Below are 18,155 nucleotides of genomic sequence, written 5' to 3'. Positions count from 1 at the left end.
GTCTTCTTGATGGCAAACAAGGTTTTTCCTGCACTTTCATTCATTAAAGGTGCAAACTGGCTTATGTCAATTTTGAGCGTTTCAGAGCGAGACAAGCGTCTTTTTGCATTGTGTAATAGCATAAGCTGTATTGGACTGAAAAAAGGTTTTTCGGTTAAGTTTTCTAGCCTGAAATGGTTGAATTTGGATCTTCTTGATGGCAAACAAGGTTTTTCCTGCACTTTCATTCATTAAGGGTGAAAAGTGGCTTATGTCAATTTTGAGCGTTTCAGAGCGAGACAAGCGTCTTTTTGCATTGTGTAATAGCATAAGCTGTATTGGACTGAAAAAAGGTTTTTCACTGAGGTTTCCTAGCCTGAACTGGTTGAATTTGGGTCTTCTTGATGGCAAACAAGCTTTTTCCTGCACTTTCATTCATTAAAGGTGCAAACTGGCTTATGTCAATTTTGAGCGTTTTATAGCGAGAGAAGCGTCTTTTTGCATTGTACAATAGCATAAGCTGTATTTGTCTGAAAAAAGGTTTTTCACTGAGGTTTCCTAGCCTGAACTGGTTGAATTTGGGTCTTCTTGATGGCAAACAAGGTTTTTCCTGCACTTTCATTCATTAAAGGTGCAAACTGGCTTATGTCAATTTTGAGCGTTTCAGAGCGAGACAAGCGTCTTTTTGCATTGTGTAATAGCATAAGCTGTATTGGACTGAAAAAAGGTTTTTCGAGTAAGTTTTCTAGCTTGAACTGGTTGAATTTGGATCTTCTTGATGGCAAACAAGGTTTTTCCTGCACTTTCATTCATTAAAGGTGCAAAGTGGCTTATGTCAATTTTGAGCGTTTCAGAGCGAGACAAGCGTCTTTTTGCATTGTGTAATAGCATAAGCTGTATTGGACTGAAAAAAGGTTTTTCGAGTAAGTTTTCTAGCCTGAACTGGTTGAATTTGGATCTTCTTGATGGCAAACAAGCTTTTTCCTGCACTTTCATTCATTAAGGGTGAAAAGTGGCTTATGTCAATTTTGAGCGTTTCAGAGCGAGAGAAGCGTCTTTTTGCATTGTACAATAGCATAAGCTGTATTGGACTGAAAAAAGGTTTTTCGAGTAAGTTTTCTAGCCTGAACTGGTTGAATTTGGGTCTTCTTGATGCCAAACAAGGTTTTTCCTGCACTTTCATTCATTAAGGGTGAAAAGTGGCTTATGTCAATTTTGAGCGTTTCAGAGCGAGACAAGCGTCTTTTTGCATTGTACAATAGCATAAGCTGTATTGGACTGAAAAAAGGTTTTTCGAGTAAGTTTTCTAGCCTGAACTGGTTGAATTTGGGTCTTCTTGATGCCAAACAAGGTTTTTCCTGCACTTTCATTCATTAAGGGTGAAAAGTGGCTTATGTCAATTTTGAGCGTTTCAGAGCGAGACAAGCGTCTTTTTGCATTGTGTAATAGCATAAGCTGTATTGGACTGAAAAAAGGTTTTTCGAGTAAGTTTTCTAGCCTGAACTGGTTGAATTTGGATCTTCTTGATGGCAAACAAGCTTTTTCCTGCACTTTCATTCATTAAGGGTGAAAAGTGGCTTATGTCAATTTTGAGCGTTTCAGAGCGAGAGAAGCGTCTTCTTGCATTGTACAATAGCATAAGCTGTATTTGTCTGAAAAAAGGTTTTTCACTGATGTTTCCTAGCCTGAACTGGTTGAATTTGGGTCTTCTTGATGGCAAACAAGGTTTTTCCTGCACTTTCATTCATTAAAGGTGCAAACTGGCTTATGTCAATTTTGAGCGTTTCAGAGCGAGACAAGCGTCTTTTTGCATTGTGTAATAGCATAAGCTGTATTGGACTGAAAAAAGGTTTTTCGAGTAAGTTTTCTAGCTTGAACTGGTTGAATTTGGGTCTTCTTGATGGCAAACAAGGTTTTTCCTGCACTTTCATTCATTAAAGGTGCAAACTGGCTTATGTCAATTTTGAGCGTTTCAGAGCGAGACAAGCGTCTTTTTGCATTGTGTAATAGCATAAGCTGTATTGGACTGAAAAAAGGTTTTTCGAGTAAGTTTTCTAGCCTGAAATGGTTGAATTTGGATCTTCTTGATGGCAAAAAAGCTTTTTCCTGCACTTTCATTCATTAAGGGTGAAAAGTGGCTTATGTCAATTTTGAGCGTTTCAGAGCGAGACAAGCGTCTTTTTGCATTGTGTAATAGCATAAGCTGTATTGGACTGAAAAAAGGTTTTTCGAGTAAGTTTTCTAGCTTGAACTGGTTGAATTTGGATCTTCTTGATGGCAAACAAGGTTTTTCCTGCACTTTCATTCATTAAAGGTGCAAAGTGGCTTATGTCAATTTTGAGCGTTTCAGAGCGAGACAAGCGTCTTTTTGCATTGTGTAATAGCATAAGCTGTATTGGACTGAAAAAAGGTTTTTCGAGTAAGTTTTCTAGCCTGAACTGGTTGAATTTGGATCTTCTTGATGGCAAACAAGCTTTTTCCTGCACTTTCATTCATTAAGGGTGAAAAGTGGCTTATGTCAATTTTGAGCGTTTCAGAGCGAGAGAAGCGTCTTTTTGCATTGTACAATAGCATAAGCTGTATTGGACTGAAAAAAGGTTTTTCGAGTAAGTTTTCTAGCCTGAACTGGTTGAATTTGGGTCTTCTTGAATTTGGGTCTTCTTGATGGCAAACAAGGTTTTTCCTGCACTTTCATTCATTAAAGGTGCAAACTGGCTTATGTCAATTTTGAGCCTTTCAGAGCGAGAGAAGCGTCTTTTTGCATTGTACAATAGCATAAGCTGTATTTGTCTGAAAAAAGGTTTTTCACTGAGGTTTCCTAGCCTGAACTGGTTGAATTTGGGTCTTCTTGATGGCAAACAAGGTTTTTCCTGCACTTTCATTCATTAAAGGTGCAAAGTGGCTTATGTCAATTTTGAGCGTTTCAGAGCGAGAGAAGCGTCTTTTTGCATTGTACAATAGCATAAGCTGTATTGGACTGAAAAAAGGTTTTTCGAGTAAGTTTTCTAGCTTGAACTGGTTGAATTTGGATCTTCTTGATGGCAAACAAGGTTTTTCCTGCACTTTCATTCATTAAAGGTGCAAAGTGGCTTATGTCAATTTTGAGCGTTTCAGAGCGAGACAAGCGTCTTTTTGCATTGTGTAATAGCATAAGCTGTATTGGACTGAAAAAAGGTTTTTCGAGTAAGTTTTCTAGCTTGAACTGGTTGAATTTGGGTCTTCTTGATGGCAAACAAGGTTTTTCCTGCACTTTCATTCATTAAAGGTGCAAACTGGCTTATGTCAATTTTGAGCGTTTCAGAGCGAGACAAGCGTCTTTTTGCATTGTGTAATAGCATAAGCTGTATTGGACTGAAAAAAGGTTTTTCGGTTAAGTTTTCTAGCCTGAAATGGTTGAATTTGGATCTTCTTGATGGCAAACAAGGTTTTTCCTGCACTTTCATTCATTAAGGGTGAAAAGTGGCTTATGTCAATTTTGAGCGTTTCAGAGCGAGACAAGCGTCTTTTTGCATTGTGTAATAGCATAAGCTGTATTGGACTGAAAAAAGGTTTTTCACTGAGGTTTCCTAGCCTGAACTGGTTGAATTTGGGTCTTCTTGATGGCAAACAAGCTTTTTCCTGCACTTTCATTCATTAAAGGTGCAAACTGGCTTATGTCAATTTTGAGCGTTTTATAGCGAGAGAAGCGTCTTTTTGCATTGTACAATAGCATAAGCTGTATTTGTCTGAAAAAAGGTTTTTCACTGAGGTTTCCTAGCCTGAACTGGTTGAATTTGGGTCTTCTTGATGGCAAACAAGGTTTTTCCTGCACTTTCATTCATTAAAGGTGCAAACTGGCTTATGTCAATTTTGAGCGTTTCAGAGCGAGACAAGCGTCTTTTTGCATTGTGTAATAGCATAAGCTGTATTGGACTGAAAAAAGGTTTTTCGAGTAAGTTTTCTAGCTTGAACTGGTTGAATTTGGATCTTCTTGATGGCAAACAAGGTTTTTCCTGCACTTTCATTCATTAAAGGTGCAAAGTGGCTTATGTCAATTTTGAGCGTTTCAGAGCGAGACAAGCGTCTTTTTGCATTGTGTAATAGCATAAGCTGTATTGGACTGAAAAAAGGTTTTTCGAGTAAGTTTTCTAGCCTGAACTGGTTGAATTTGGATCTTCTTGATGGCAAACAAGCTTTTTCCTGCACTTTCATTCATTAAGGGTGAAAAGTGGCTTATGTCAATTTTGAGCGTTTCAGAGCGAGAGAAGCGTCTTTTTGCATTGTACAATAGCATAAGCTGTATTGGACTGAAAAAAGGTTTTTCGAGTAAGTTTTCTAGCCTGAACTGGTTGAATTTGGGTCTTCTTGATGCCAAACAAGGTTTTTCCTGCACTTTCATTCATTAAGGGTGAAAAGTGGCTTATGTCAATTTTGAGCGTTTCAGAGCGAGACAAGCGTCTTTTTGCATTGTACAATAGCATAAGCTGTATTGGACTGAAAAAAGGTTTTTCGAGTAAGTTTTCTAGCCTGAACTGGTTGAATTTGGGTCTTCTTGATGCCAAACAAGGTTTTTCCTGCACTTTCATTCATTAAGGGTGAAAAGTGGCTTATGTCAATTTTGAGCGTTTCAGAGCGAGACAAGCGTCTTTTTGCATTGTGTAATAGCATAAGCTGTATTGGACTGAAAAAAGGTTTTTCGAGTAAGTTTTCTAGCCTGAACTGGTTGAATTTGGATCTTCTTGATGGCAAACAAGCTTTTTCCTGCACTTTCATTCATTAAGGGTGAAAAGTGGCTTATGTCAATTTTGAGCGTTTCAGAGCGAGAGAAGCGTCTTCTTGCATTGTACAATAGCATAAGCTGTATTTGTCTGAAAAAAGGTTTTTCACTGATGTTTCCTAGCCTGAACTGGTTGAATTTGGGTCTTCTTGATGGCAAACAAGGTTTTTCCTGCACTTTCATTCATTAAAGGTGCAAACTGGCTTATGTCAATTTTGAGCGTTTCAGAGCGAGACAAGCGTCTTTTTGCATTGTGTAATAGCATAAGCTGTATTGGACTGAAAAAAGGTTTTTCGAGTAAGTTTTCTAGCTTGAACTGGTTGAATTTGGGTCTTCTTGATGGCAAACAAGGTTTTTCCTGCACTTTCATTCATTAAAGGTGCAAACTGGCTTATGTCAATTTTGAGCGTTTCAGAGCGAGACAAGCGTCTTTTTGCATTGTGTAATAGCATAAGCTGTATTGGACTGAAAAAAGGTTTTTCGAGTAAGTTTTCTAGCCTGAAATGGTTGAATTTGGATCTTCTTGATGGCAAAAAAGCTTTTTCCTGCACTTTCATTCATTAAGGGTGAAAAGTGGCTTATGTCAATTTTGAGCGTTTCAGAGCGAGACAAGCGTCTTTTTGCATTGTGTAATAGCATAAGCTGTATTGGACTGAAAAAAGGTTTTTCGCTGAGGTTTCCTAGCCTGAACTGGTTGAATTTGGGTCTTCTTGATGGCAAACAAGGTTTTTCCTGCACTTTCATTCATTAAAGGTGCAAACTGGCTTATGTCAATTTTGAGCGTTTCAGAGCGAGAGAAGCGTCTTTTTGCATTGTACAATAGCATAAGCTGTATTTGTCTGAAAAAAGGTTTTTCACTGAGGTTTCCTAGCCTGAACTGGTTGAATTTGGGTCTTCTTGATGGCAAACAAGGTTTTTCCTGCACTTTCATTCATTAAAGGTGCAAAGTGGCTTATGTCAATTTTGAGCGTTTCAGAGCGAGAGAAGCGTCTTTTTGCATTGTACAATAGCATAAGCTGTATTGGACTGAAAAAAGGTTTTTCGAGTAAGTTTTCTAGCTTGAACTGGTTGAATTTGGATCTTCTTGATGGCAAACAAGGTTTTTCCTGCAATTTCATTCATTAAAGGTGCAAAGTGGCTTATGTCAATTTTGAGCGTTTCAGAGCGAGACAAGCGTCTTTTTGCATTGTGTAATAGCATAAGCTGTATTGGACTGAAAAAAGGTTTTTCGAGTAAGTTTTCTAGCCTGAACTGGTTGAATTTGGATCTTCTTGATGGCAAACAAGGGTTTTCCTGCACTTTCATTCATTAAGGGTGAAAAGTGGCTTATGTCAATTTTGAGCGTTTCAGAGCGATAGAAGCCTCTTTTTGCACTGTGCAGTAACTAAAGTTGTATTTCACTATAAAAAGGTTTTTCACTGATGTTTCCTAGCCTGAACTGGTTGAATTTGGATCTTCTTGATGGCAAACAAGGTTTTTCCTGCACTTTCATTCATTAAAGGTGCAAAGTGGCTTATGTCAATTTTGAGCGTTTCAGAGCGAGACAAGCGTCTTTTTGCATTGTGTAATAGCATAAGCTGTATTGGACTGAAAAAAGGTTTTTCACTGAGGTTTCCTAGCCTGAACTGGTTGAATTTGGGTCTTCTTGATGGCAAACAAGCTTTTTCCTGCACTTTCATTCATTAAGGGTGAAAAGTGGCTTATGTCAATTTTGAGCGTTTCAGAGCGAGAGAAGCGTCTTTTTGCATTGTACAATAGCATAAGCTGTATTGGACTGAAAAAAGGTTTTTCGAGTAAGTTTTCTAGCCTGAACTGGTTGAATTTGGGTCTTCTTGATGCCAAACAAGGTTTTTCCTGCACTTTCATTCATTATAGGTGCAAACTGGCTTATGTCAATTTTGAGCGTTTCAGAGCGAGAGAAGCGTCTTTTTGCATTGTGTAATAGCATAAGCTGTATTGGACTGAAAAAAGGTTTTTCACTGAGGTTTCTAGCCTGAACTGGTTGAATTTGGGTCTTCTTGATGGCAAACAAGCTTTTTCCTGCACTTTCATTCATTAAAGGTGCAAACTGGCTTATGTCAATTTTGAGCGTTTCAGAGCGTGACAAGCGTCTTTTTGCATTGTGTAATAGCATAAGCTGTATTGGACTGAAAAAAGGTTTTTCGAGTAAGTTTTCTAGCTTGAACTGGTTGAATTTGGATATCTTCTTGATGGCAAACAAGGTTTTTCCTGCACTTTCATTCATTAAAGGTGCAAAGTGGCTTATGTCAATTTTGAGCGTTTCAGAGCGAGACAAGCTTCTTTTTGCATTGTGTAATAGCATAAGCTGTATTGGACTGAAAAAAGGTTTTTCGAGTAAGTTTTCTAGCCTGAACTGGTTGAATTTGGATCTTCTTGATGGCAAACAAGCTTTTTCCTGCACTTTCATTCATTAAGGGTGAAAAGTGGCTTATGTCAATTTTGAGCGTTTCAGAGCGAAAGAAGCGTCTTTTTGCATTGTACAATAGCATAAGCTGTATTGGACTGAAAAAAGGTTTTTCGAGTAAGTTTTCTAGCCTGAACTGGTTGAATTTGGGTCTTCTTGATGCCAAACAAGGTTTTTCCTGCACTTTCATTCATTATAGGTGCAAACTGGCTTATGTCAATTTTGAGCGTTTCAGAGCGAGAGAAGCGTCTTTTTGCATTGTGTAATAGCATAAGATGTATTGGACTGAAAAAAGGTTTTTCGAGTAAGTTTTCTAGCTTGAACTGGTTGAATTTGGATCTTCTTGATGGCAAACAAGGTTTTTCCTGCACTTTCATTCATTAAGGGTGAAAAGTGGCTTATGTCAATTTTGAGCGTTTCAGAGCGAGAGAAGCGTCTTTTTGCATTGTACAATAGCATAAGCTGTATTGGACTGAAAAAAGGTTTTTCGAGTAAGTTTTCTAGCTTGAACTGGTTGAATTTGGATCTTCTTGATGGCAAACAAGGTTTTTCCTGCACTTTCATTCATTAAAGGTGCAAAGTGGCTTATGTCAATTTTGAGCGTTTCAGAGCGAGAGAAGCGTCTTTTTGCATTGTGTAATAGCATAAGCTGTATTGGACTGAAAAAAGGTTTTTCGAGTAAGTTTTCTAGCCTGAACTGGTTGAATTTGGATCTTCTTGATGGCAAACAAGGTTTTTCCTGCACTTTCATTCATTAAAGGTGCAAAGTGGCTTATGTCAATTTTGAGCGTTTCAGAGCGAGACAAGCGTCTTTTTGCATTGTGTAATAGCATAAGCTGTATTGGACTGAAAAAAGGTTTTTCGAGTAAGTTTTCTAGCCTGAACTGGTTGAATTTGGATCTTCTTGATGGCAAACAAGGTTTTTCCTGCACTTTCATTCATTAAAGGTGCAAAGTGGCTTATGTCAATTTTGAGCGTTTCAGAGCGAGACAAGCGTCTTTTTGCATTGTGTAATAGCATAAGCTGTATTGGACTGAAAAAAGGTTTTTCGAGTAAGTTTTCTAGCCTGAACTGGTTGAATTTGGATCTTCTTGATGGCAAACAAGCTTTTTCCTGCACTTTCATTCATTAAGGGTGAAAAGTGGCTTATGTCAATTTTGAGCGTTTCAGAGCGATAGAAGCCTCTTTTTGCACTGTGCAGTAACTAAAGTTGTATTTCACTATAAAAAGGTTTTTCACTGATGTTTCCTAGCCTGAACTGGTTGAATTTGGATCTTCTTGATGGCAAACAAGGTTTTTCCTGCACTTTCATTCATTAAAGGTGCAAAGTGGCTTATGTCAATTTTGAGCGTTTCAGAGCGAGACAAGCGTCTTTTTGCATTGTGTAATAGCATAAGCTGTATTGGACTGAAAAAAGGTTTTTCACTGAGGTTTCCTAGCCTGAACTGGTTGAATTTGGGTCTTCTTGATGGCAAACAAGCTTTTTCCTGCACTTTCATTCATTAAGGGTGAAAAGTGGCTTATGTCAATTTTGAGCGTTTCAGAGCGAGAGAAGCGTCTTTTTGCATTGTACAATAGCATAAGCTGTATTGGACTGAAAAAAGGTTTTTCGAGTAAGTTTTCTAGCCTGAACTGGTTGAATTTGGGTCTTCTTGATGCCAAACAAGGTTTTTCCTGCACTTTCATTCATTATAGGTGCAAACTGGCTTATGTCAATTTTGAGCGTTTCAGAGCGAGAGAAGCGTCTTTTTGCATTGTGTAATAGCATAAGCTGTATTGGACTGAAAAAAGGTTTTTCACTGAGGTTTCCTAGCCTGAACTGGTTGAATTTGGGTCTTCTTGATGGCAAACAAGGCTTTTCCTGCACTTTCATTCATTAAAGGTGCAAACTGGCTTATGTCAATTTTGAGCGTTTCAGAGCGAGACAAGCGTCTTTTTGCATTGTGTAATAGCATAAGCTGTATTGGACTGAAAAAAGGTTTTTCGAGTAAGTTTTCTAGCTTGAACTGGTTGAATTTGGATCTTCTTGATGGCAAACAAGGTTTTTCCTGCACTTTCATTCATTAAAGGTGCAAAGTGGCTTATGTCAATTTTGAGCGTTTCAGAGCGAGACAAGCGTCTTTTTGCATTGTGTAATAGCATAAGCTGTATTGGACTGAAAAAAGGTTTTTCGAGTAAGTTTTCTAGCCTGAACTGGTTGAATTTGGATCTTCTTGATGGCAAACAAGCTTTTTCCTGCACTTTCATTCATTAAAGGTGCAAACTGGCTTATGTCAATTTTGAGCGTTTCAGAGCGAGAGAAGCGTCTTTTTGCATTGTACAATAGCATAAGCTGTATTTGTCTGAAAAAAGGTTTTTCACTGAGGTTTCTTAGCCTGAACATGTTGAATTTGGGTCTTCTTGATGGCAAATAAGCTTTTTCCTGCACTTTCATTCATTAAGGGTGAAAAGTGGCTTATGTCAATTTTGAGCGTTTCAGAGCGAGAGAAGCGTCTTTTTGCATTGTACAATAGCATAAGCTGTATTTGTCTGAAAAAAGGTTTTTCACTGAGGTTTCCTAGCCTGAACTGGTTGAATTTGGGTCTTCTTGATGGCAAACAAGGTTTTTCCTGCACTTTCATTCATTAAAGGTGCAAACTGGCTTATGTCAATTTTGAGCGTTTCAGAGCGAGACAAGCGTCTTTTTGCATTGTGTAATAGCATAAGCTGTATTGGACTGAAAAAAGGTTTTTCACTGAGGTTTCCTAGCCTGAACTGGTCGAATTTGGATCTTCTTGATGGCAAACAAGGTTTTTCCTGCACTTTCATTCATTAAGGGTGAAAAGTGGCTTATGTCAATTTTGAGCGTTTCAGAGCGAGAGAAGCGTCTTTTTGCATTGTACAATAGCATAAGCTGTATTGGACTGAAAAAAGGTTTTTCGAGTAAGTTTTCTAGCCTGAAATGGTTGAATTTGGATCTTCTTGATGGCAAACAAGCTTTTTCCTGCACTTTCATTCATTAAGGGTGAAAAGTGGCTTATGTCAATTTTGAGCGTTTCAGAGCGAGACAAGCGTCTTTTTGCATTGTGTAATAGCATAAGCTGTATTGGACTGAAAAAAGGTTTTTCACTGAGGTTTCCTAGCCTGAACTGGTTGAATTTGGGTCTTCTTGATGGCAAACAAGCTTTTTCCTGCACTTTCATTCATTAAGGGTGAAAAGTGGCTTATGTCAATTTTAAGCGTTTCAGAGCGAGAGAAGCGTCTTTTTGCATTGTACAATAGCATAAGCTGTATTGGACTGAAAAATGGTTTTTCGAGTAAGTTTTCTAGCCTGAACTGGTAGAATTTGGGTCTTCTTGATGCCAAACAAGCTTTTTCCTGCACTTTCATTCATTATAGGTGCAAACTGGCTTATGTCAATTTTGAGCGTTTCAGAGCGAGAGAAGCGTCTTTTTGCATTGTGTAATAGCATAAGCTGTATTGGACTGAAAAAAGGTTTTTCGAGTAAGTTTTCTAGCTTGAACTGGTTGAATTTGGATCTTCTTGATGGCAAACAAGGTTTTTCCTGCACTTTCATTCATTAAAGGTGCAAAGTGGCTTATGTCAATTTTGAGCGTTTCAGAGCGAGACAAGCGTCTTTTTGCATTATGTAATAGCATAAGCTGTATTGGACTGAAAAAAGGTTTTTCGTGTAAGTTTTCTAGCCTGAACTGGTTGAATTTGGATCTTCTTGATGGCAAACAAGCTTTTTCCTGCACTTTCATTCATTAAAGGTGCAAACTGGCTTATGTCAATTTTGAGCGTTTCAGAGCGAGAGAAGCGTCTTTTTGCATTGTACAATAGCATAAGCTGTATTTGTCTGAAAAAAGGTTTTTCACTGAGGTTTCCTAGCCTGAACTGGTTGAATTTGGGTCTTCTTGATGGCAAACAAGGTTTTTCCTGCACTTTCATTCATTAAAGGTGCAAAGTGGCTTATGTCAATTTTGAGCGTTTCAGAGCGAGACAAGCGTCTTTTTGCATTGTACAATAGCATAAGCTGTATTGGACTGAAAAAAGGTTTTTCGAGTAAGTTTTCTAGCCTGAACTGGTTGAATTTGGGTCTTCTTGATGCCAAACAAGGTTTTTCCTGCACTTTCATTCATTATAGGTGCAAAATGGCTTATGTCAATTTTGAGCGTTTCAGAGCGAGAGAAGCGTCTTTTTGCATTGTGTAATAGCATAAGCTGTATTTGTCTGAAAAAAGGTTTTTCACTGAGGTTTCTTAGCCTGAACAGGTTGAATTTGGATCTTCTTGATGGCAAATAAGGTTTTTCCTGCACTTTCATTCATTATAGGTGCAAACTGGCTTATGTCAATTTTGAGCGTTTCAGAGCGAGACAAGCGTCTTTTTGCATTGTGTAATAGCATAAGCTGTATTTGTCTGAAAAAAGGTTTTTCACTGAGGTTTCTTAGCCTGAACAGGTTGAATTTGGATCTTCTTGATGGCAAATAAGGTTTTTCCTGCACTTTCATTCATTAAAGGTGCAAACTGGCTTATGTCAATTTTGAGCGTTTCAGAGCGAGACAAGCGTCTTTTTGCATTGTGTAATAGCATAAGCTGTATTGGACTGAAAAAAGGTTTTTCGAGTAAGTTTTCTAGCCTGAAATGGTTGAATTTGGATTTTCTTGATGGCAAACAAGCTTTTTCCTGCACTTTCATTCATTAAAGGTGCAACGTGGCTTATGTCAATTTTGAGCGTTTCAGAGCGAGGCAAGCGTCTTTTTGCATTGTGTAATAGCATAAGCTGTATTGGACTGAAAAAAGGTTTTTCGAGTAAGTTTTCTAGCCTGAACTGGTTGAATTTGGGTCTTCTTGATGCCAAACAAGGTTTTTCCTGCACTTTCATTCATTATAGGTGCAAACTGGCTTATGTCAATTTTGAGCGTTTCAGAGCTAGAGAAGCGTCTTTTTGCATTGTGTAATAGCATAAGCTGTATTGGACTGAAAAAAGGTTTTTCACTGAGGTTTCCTAGCCTGAACTGGTTGAATTTGGGTCTTCTTGATGGCAAACAAGGTTTTTCCTGCACTTTCATTCATTAAAGGTGCAAAGTGGCTTATGTCAATTTTGAGCGTTTCAGAGCGAGAGAAGCTTCTTTTTGCATTGTACAATAGCATAAGCTGTATTTGTCTGAAAAAAGGTTTTTCGAGTAAGTTTTCTAGCTTGAACTGGTTGAATTTGGATCTTCTTGATGGCAAACAAGGTTTTTCCTGCACTTTCATTCATTAAGGGTGAAAAGTGGCTTATGTCAATTTTGAGCGTTTCAGAGCGAGAGAAGCGTCTTTTTGCATTGTACAATAGCATAAGCTGTATTTGTCTGAAAAAAGGTTTTTCACTGAGGTTTCTTAGCCTGAACATGTTGAATTTGGATCTTCTTGATGGCAAACAAGGTTTTTCCTGCACTTTCATTCATTAAGGGTGAAAAGTGGCTTATGTCAATTTTGAGCGTTTCAGAGCGAGAGAAGCGTCTTTTTGCATTGTACAATAGCATAAGCTGTATTTGTCAGAAAAAAGGTTTTTCACTGAGGTTTCCTAGCCTGAACAGGTTGAATTTGGGTCTTCTTGATGGCAAACAAGGTTTTTCCTGCACTTTCATTCATTAAGGGTGAAAAGTGGCTTATGTCAATTTTGAGCGTTTCAGAGCGAGAGAAGCGTCTTTTTGCATTGTAAAATAGCATAAGCTGTATTTGTCAGAATAAAGGTTTTTCACTGAGGTTTCCTAGCCTGAACAGGTTAAATTTGGGTCTTCTTGATGGCAAATAAGGTTTTTCCTGCACTTTCATTCATTAAAGGAGCAAACTGGCTTATGTCAATTTTGAGCGTTTCAGAGCGAGAGAAGCCTCTTTTTGCATTGTACAATAGCATAAGCTGTATTTGTCTGAAAAAAGGTTTTTCACTGAGGTTTCCTAGCCTGAACAGGTTGAATTTGGGTCTTCTTGAAGGCAAATAAGGTTTTTCCTGCACTTTCATTCATTAAAGGTGCAAACTGGCTTATGTCAATTTTGAGCGTTTCAGAGCGAGACAAGCGTCTTTTTGCATTGTGTAATAGCATAAGCTGTATTGGACTGAAAAAAGGTTTTTCGAGTAAGTTTTCTAGCCTGAACTGGTTGAATTTGGATCTTCTTGATGGCAAACAAGCTTTTTCCTGCACTTTCATTCATTAAAGGTGCAAACTGGCTTATGTCAATTTTGAGCGTTTCAGAGCGAGAGAAGCGTCTTTTTGCATTGTACAATAGCATAAGCTGTATTTGTCTGAAAAAAGGTTTTTCACTGAGGTTTCTTAGCCTGAACATGTTGAATTTGGGTCTTCTTGATGGCAAATAAGCTTTTTCCTGCACTTTCATTCATTAAGGGTGAAAAGTGGCTTATGTCAATTTTGAGCGTTTCAGAGCGAGAGAAGCGTCTTTTTGCATTGTACAATAGCATAAGCTGTATTTGTCTGAAAAAAGGTTTTTCACTGAGGTTTCCTAGCCTGAACTGGTTGAATTTGGGTCTTCTTGATGGCAAACAAGGTTTTTCCTGCACTTTCATTCATTAAAGGTGCAAACTGGCTTATGTCAATTTTGAGCGTTTCAGAGCGAGACAAGCGTCTTTTTGCATTGTGTAATAGCATAAGCTGTATTGGACTGAAAAAAGGTTTTTCACTGAGGTTTCCTAGCCTGAACTGGTCGAATTTGGATCTTCTTGATGGCAAACAAGGTTTTTCCTGCACTTTCATTCATTAAGGGTGAAAAGTGGCTTATGTCAATTTTGAGCGTTTCAGAGCGAGAGAAGCGTCTTTTTGCATTGTACAATAGCATAAGCTGTATTGGACTGAAAAAAGGTTTTTCGAGTAAGTTTTCTAGCCTGAAATGGTTGAATTTGGATCTTCTTGATGGCAAACAAGCTTTTTCCTGCACTTTCATTCATTAAGGGTGAAAAGTGGCTTATGTCAATTTTGAGCGTTTCAGAGCGAGACAAGCGTCTTTTTGCATTGTGTAATAGCATAAGCTGTATTGGACTGAAAAAAGGTTTTTCACTGAGGTTTCCTAGCCTGAACTGGTTGAATTTGGGTCTTCTTGATGGCAAACAAGCTTTTTCCTGCACTTTCATTCATTAAGGGTGAAAAGTGGCTTATGTCAATTTTAAGCGTTTCAGAGCGAGAGAAGCGTCTTTTTGCATTGTACAATAGCATAAGCTGTATTGGACTGAAAAAAGGTTTTTCGAGTAAGTTTTCTAGCCTGAACTGGTAGAATTTGGGTCTTCTTGATGCCAAACAAGCTTTTTCCTGCACTTTCATTCATTATAGGTGCAAACTGGCTTATGTCAATTTTGAGCGTTTCAGAGCGAGAGAAGCGTCTTTTTGCATTGTGTAATAGCATAAGCTGTATTGGACTGAAAAAAGGTTTTTCGAGTAAGTTTTCTAGCTTGAACTGGTTGAATTTGGATCTTCTTGATGGCAAACAAGGTTTTTCCTGCACTTTCATTCATTAAAGGTGCAAAGTGGCTTATGTCAATTTTGAGCGTTTCAGAGCGAGACAAGCGTCTTTTTGCATTATGTAATAGCATAAGCTGTATTGGACTGAAAAAAGGTTTTTCGTGTAAGTTTTCTAGCCTGAACTGGTTGAATTTGGATCTTCTTGATGGCAAACAAGCTTTTTCCTGCACTTTCATTCATTAAAGGTGCAAACTGGCTTATGTCAATTTTGAGCGTTTCAGAGCGAGAGAAGCGTCTTTTTGCATTGTACAATAGCATAAGCTGTATTTGTCTGAAAAAAGGTTTTTCACTGAGGTTTCCTAGCCTGAACTGGTTGAATTTGGGTCTTCTTGATGGCAAACAAGGTTTTTCCTGCACTTTCATTCATTAAAGGTGCAAAGTGGCTTATGTCAATTTTGAGCGTTTCAGAGCGAGACAAGCGTCTTTTTGCATTGTGTAATAGCATAAGCTGTATTGGACTGAAAAAAGGTTTTTCGAGTAAGTTTTCTAGCCTGAAATGGTTGAATTTGGATTTTCTTGATGGCAAACAAGCTTTTTCCTGCACTTTCATTCATTAAAGGTGCAACGTGGCTTATGTCAATTTTGAGCGTTTCAGAGCGAGGCAAGCGTCTTTTTGCATTGTGTAATAGCATAAGCTGTATTGGACTGAAAAAAGGTTTTTCGAGTAAGTTTTCTAGCCTGAACTGGTTGAATTTGGGTCTTCTTGATGCCAAACAAGGTTTTTCCTGCACTTTCATTCATTATAGGTGCAAACTGGCTTATGTCAATTTTGAGCGTTTCAGAGCTAGAGAAGCGTCTTTTTGCATTGTGTAATAGCATAAGCTGTATTGGACTGAAAAAAGGTTTTTCACTGAGGTTTCCTAGCCTGAACTGGTTGAATTTGGGTCTTCTTGATGGCAAACAAGGTTTTTCCTGCACTTTCATTCATTAAAGGTGCAAAGTGGCTTATGTCAATTTTGAGCGTTTCAGAGCGAGAGAAGCTTCTTTTTGCATTGTACAATAGCATAAGCTGTATTTGTCTGAAAAAAGGTTTTTCGAGTAAGTTTTCTAGCTTGAACTGGTTGAATTTGGATCTTCTTGATGGCAAACAAGGTTTTTCCTGCACTTTCATTCATTAAGGGTGAAAAGTGGCTTATGTCAATTTTGAGCGTTTCAGAGCGAGAGAAGCGTCTTTTTGCATTGTACAATAGCATAAGCTGTATTTGTCTGAAAAAAGGTTTTTCACTGAGGTTTCTTAGCCTGAACATGTTGAATTTGGATCTTCTTGATGGCAAACAAGGTTTTTCCTGCACTTTCATTCATTAAGGGTGAAAAGTGGCTTATGTCAATTTTGAGCGTTTCAGAGCGAGAGAAGCGTCTTTTTGCATTGTACAATAGCATAAGCTGTATTTGTCAGAAAAAAGGTTTTTCACTGAGGTTTCCTAGCCTGAACAGGTTGAATTTGGGTCTTCTTGATGGCAAACAAGGTTTTTCCTGCACTTTCATTCATTAAGGGTGAAAAGTGGCTTATGTCAATTTTGAGCGTTTCAGAGCGAGAGAAGCGTCTTTTTGCATTGTAAAATAGCATAAGCTGTATTTGTCAGAATAAAGGTTTTTCACTGAGGTTTCCTAGCCTGAACAGGTTAAATTTGGGTCTTCTTGATGGCAAATAAGGTTTTTCCTGCACTTTCATTCATTAAAGGTGCAAACTGGCTTATGTCAATTTTGAGCGTTTCAGAGCGAGACAAGCGTCTTTTTGCATTGTGTAATAGCATAAGCTGTATTGGACTGAAAAAAGGTTTTCCCTGAGGTTTCCTAGCCTGAACTGGTTGAATTTGGGTCTTCTTGATGGCAAACAAGGTTTTTCCTGCACTTTCATTCATTAAGGGTGAAAAGTGGCTTATGTCAATTTTGAGCGTTTCAGAGCGAGAGAAGCGTCTTTTTGCATTGTACAATAGCATAAGCTGTATTTGTCTGAAAAAAAGGTTTTTCGAGTAAGTTTTCTAGCTTGAACTGGTTGAATTTGGATCTTCTTGATGGCAAACAAGGTTTTTCCTGCACTTTCATTCATTAAAGGTGCAAACTGGCTTATGTCAATTTTGAGCGTTTCAGAGCGAGAGAAGCGTCTTTTTGCATTGTACATTAGCATAAGCTGTATTTGTCTGAAAAAAGGTTTTTCACTGAGGTTTCTTAGCCTGAACAGGTTAAATTTGGATCTTCTTGATGGCAAACAAGGTTTTTCCTGTGCTTTCATTCATTAAGGGTGAAAAGTGGCTTATGTCAATTTTGAGCGTTTCAGAGCGAGAGCAGCGTCTTTTTGCATTGTACAATAGCATAAGCTGTATTTGTCTGAAAAAAGGTTTTTCACTGAGGTTCTTAGCCTGAACATGTTGAATTTGGATCTTCTTGATGGCAAACAAGGTTTTTCCTGCACTTTCATTCATTAAGGGTGAAAAGTGGCTTATGTCAATTTTGAGCGTTTCAGAGCGAGAGAAGCGTCTTTTTGCATTGTGTAATAGCATAAGCTGTATTGGACTGAAAAAAGGTTTTTCGAGTAAGTTTTCTAGCCTGAACTGGTTGAATTTGGATCTTCTTGATGGCAAACAAGCTTTTTCCTGCACTTTCATTCATTAAGGGTGAAAACTGGCTTATGTCAATTTTGAGCGTTTCAGAGCGAGACAAGCGTCTTTTTGCATTGTGTAATAGCATAAGCTGTATTTGTCTGAAAAAAGGTTTTTCACTGAGGTTTCTTAGCCTGAACAGGTTGAATTTGGATCTTCTTGATGGCAAATAAGGTTTTTCCTGCACTTTCATTCATTAAAGGTGCAAACTGGCTTATGTCAATTTTGAGCGTTTCAGAGCGAGACAAGCGTCTTTTTGCATTGTGTAATAGCATAAGCTGTATTGGACTGAAAAAAGGTTTTTCGAGTAAGTTTTCTAGCCTGAAATGGTTGAATTTGGATTTTCTTGATGGCAAACAAGCTTTTTCCTGCACTTTCATTCATTAAAGGTGCAACGTGGCTTATGTCAATTTTGAGCGTTTCAGAGCGAGGCAAGCGTCTTTTTGCATTGTGTAATAGCATAAGCTGTATTGGACTGAAAAAAGGTTTTTCGAGTAAGTTTTCTAGCCTGAACTGGTTGAATTTGGATCTTCTTGATGGCAAACAAGCTTTTTCCTGCACTTTCATTCATTAAGGGTGAACAGTGGCTTATGTCAATTTTGAGCGTTTCAGAGCGAGAGAAGCGTCTTTTTGCATTGTACAATAGCATAAGCTGTATTGGACTGAAAAAAGGTTTTTCGAGTAAGTTTTCTAGCCTGAACTGGTTGAATTTGGGTCTTCTTGATGCCAAACAAGGTTTTTCCTGCACTTTCATTCATTATAGGTGCAAACTGGCTTATGTCAATTTTGAGCGTTTCAGAGCTAGAGAAGCGTCTTTTTGCATTGTGTAATAGCATAAGCTGTATTGGACTGAAAAAAGGTTTTTCACTGAGGTTTCCTAGCCTGAACTGGTTGAATTTGG

This window comes from Pagrus major, chromosome 24, assembly GCF_040436345.1.
Source record: "Pagrus major chromosome 24, Pma_NU_1.0".
Taxonomy (NCBI): domain Eukaryota; kingdom Metazoa; phylum Chordata; class Actinopteri; order Spariformes; family Sparidae; genus Pagrus; species Pagrus major.
Note: the sequence above shows the minus strand (reverse complement) of the source record.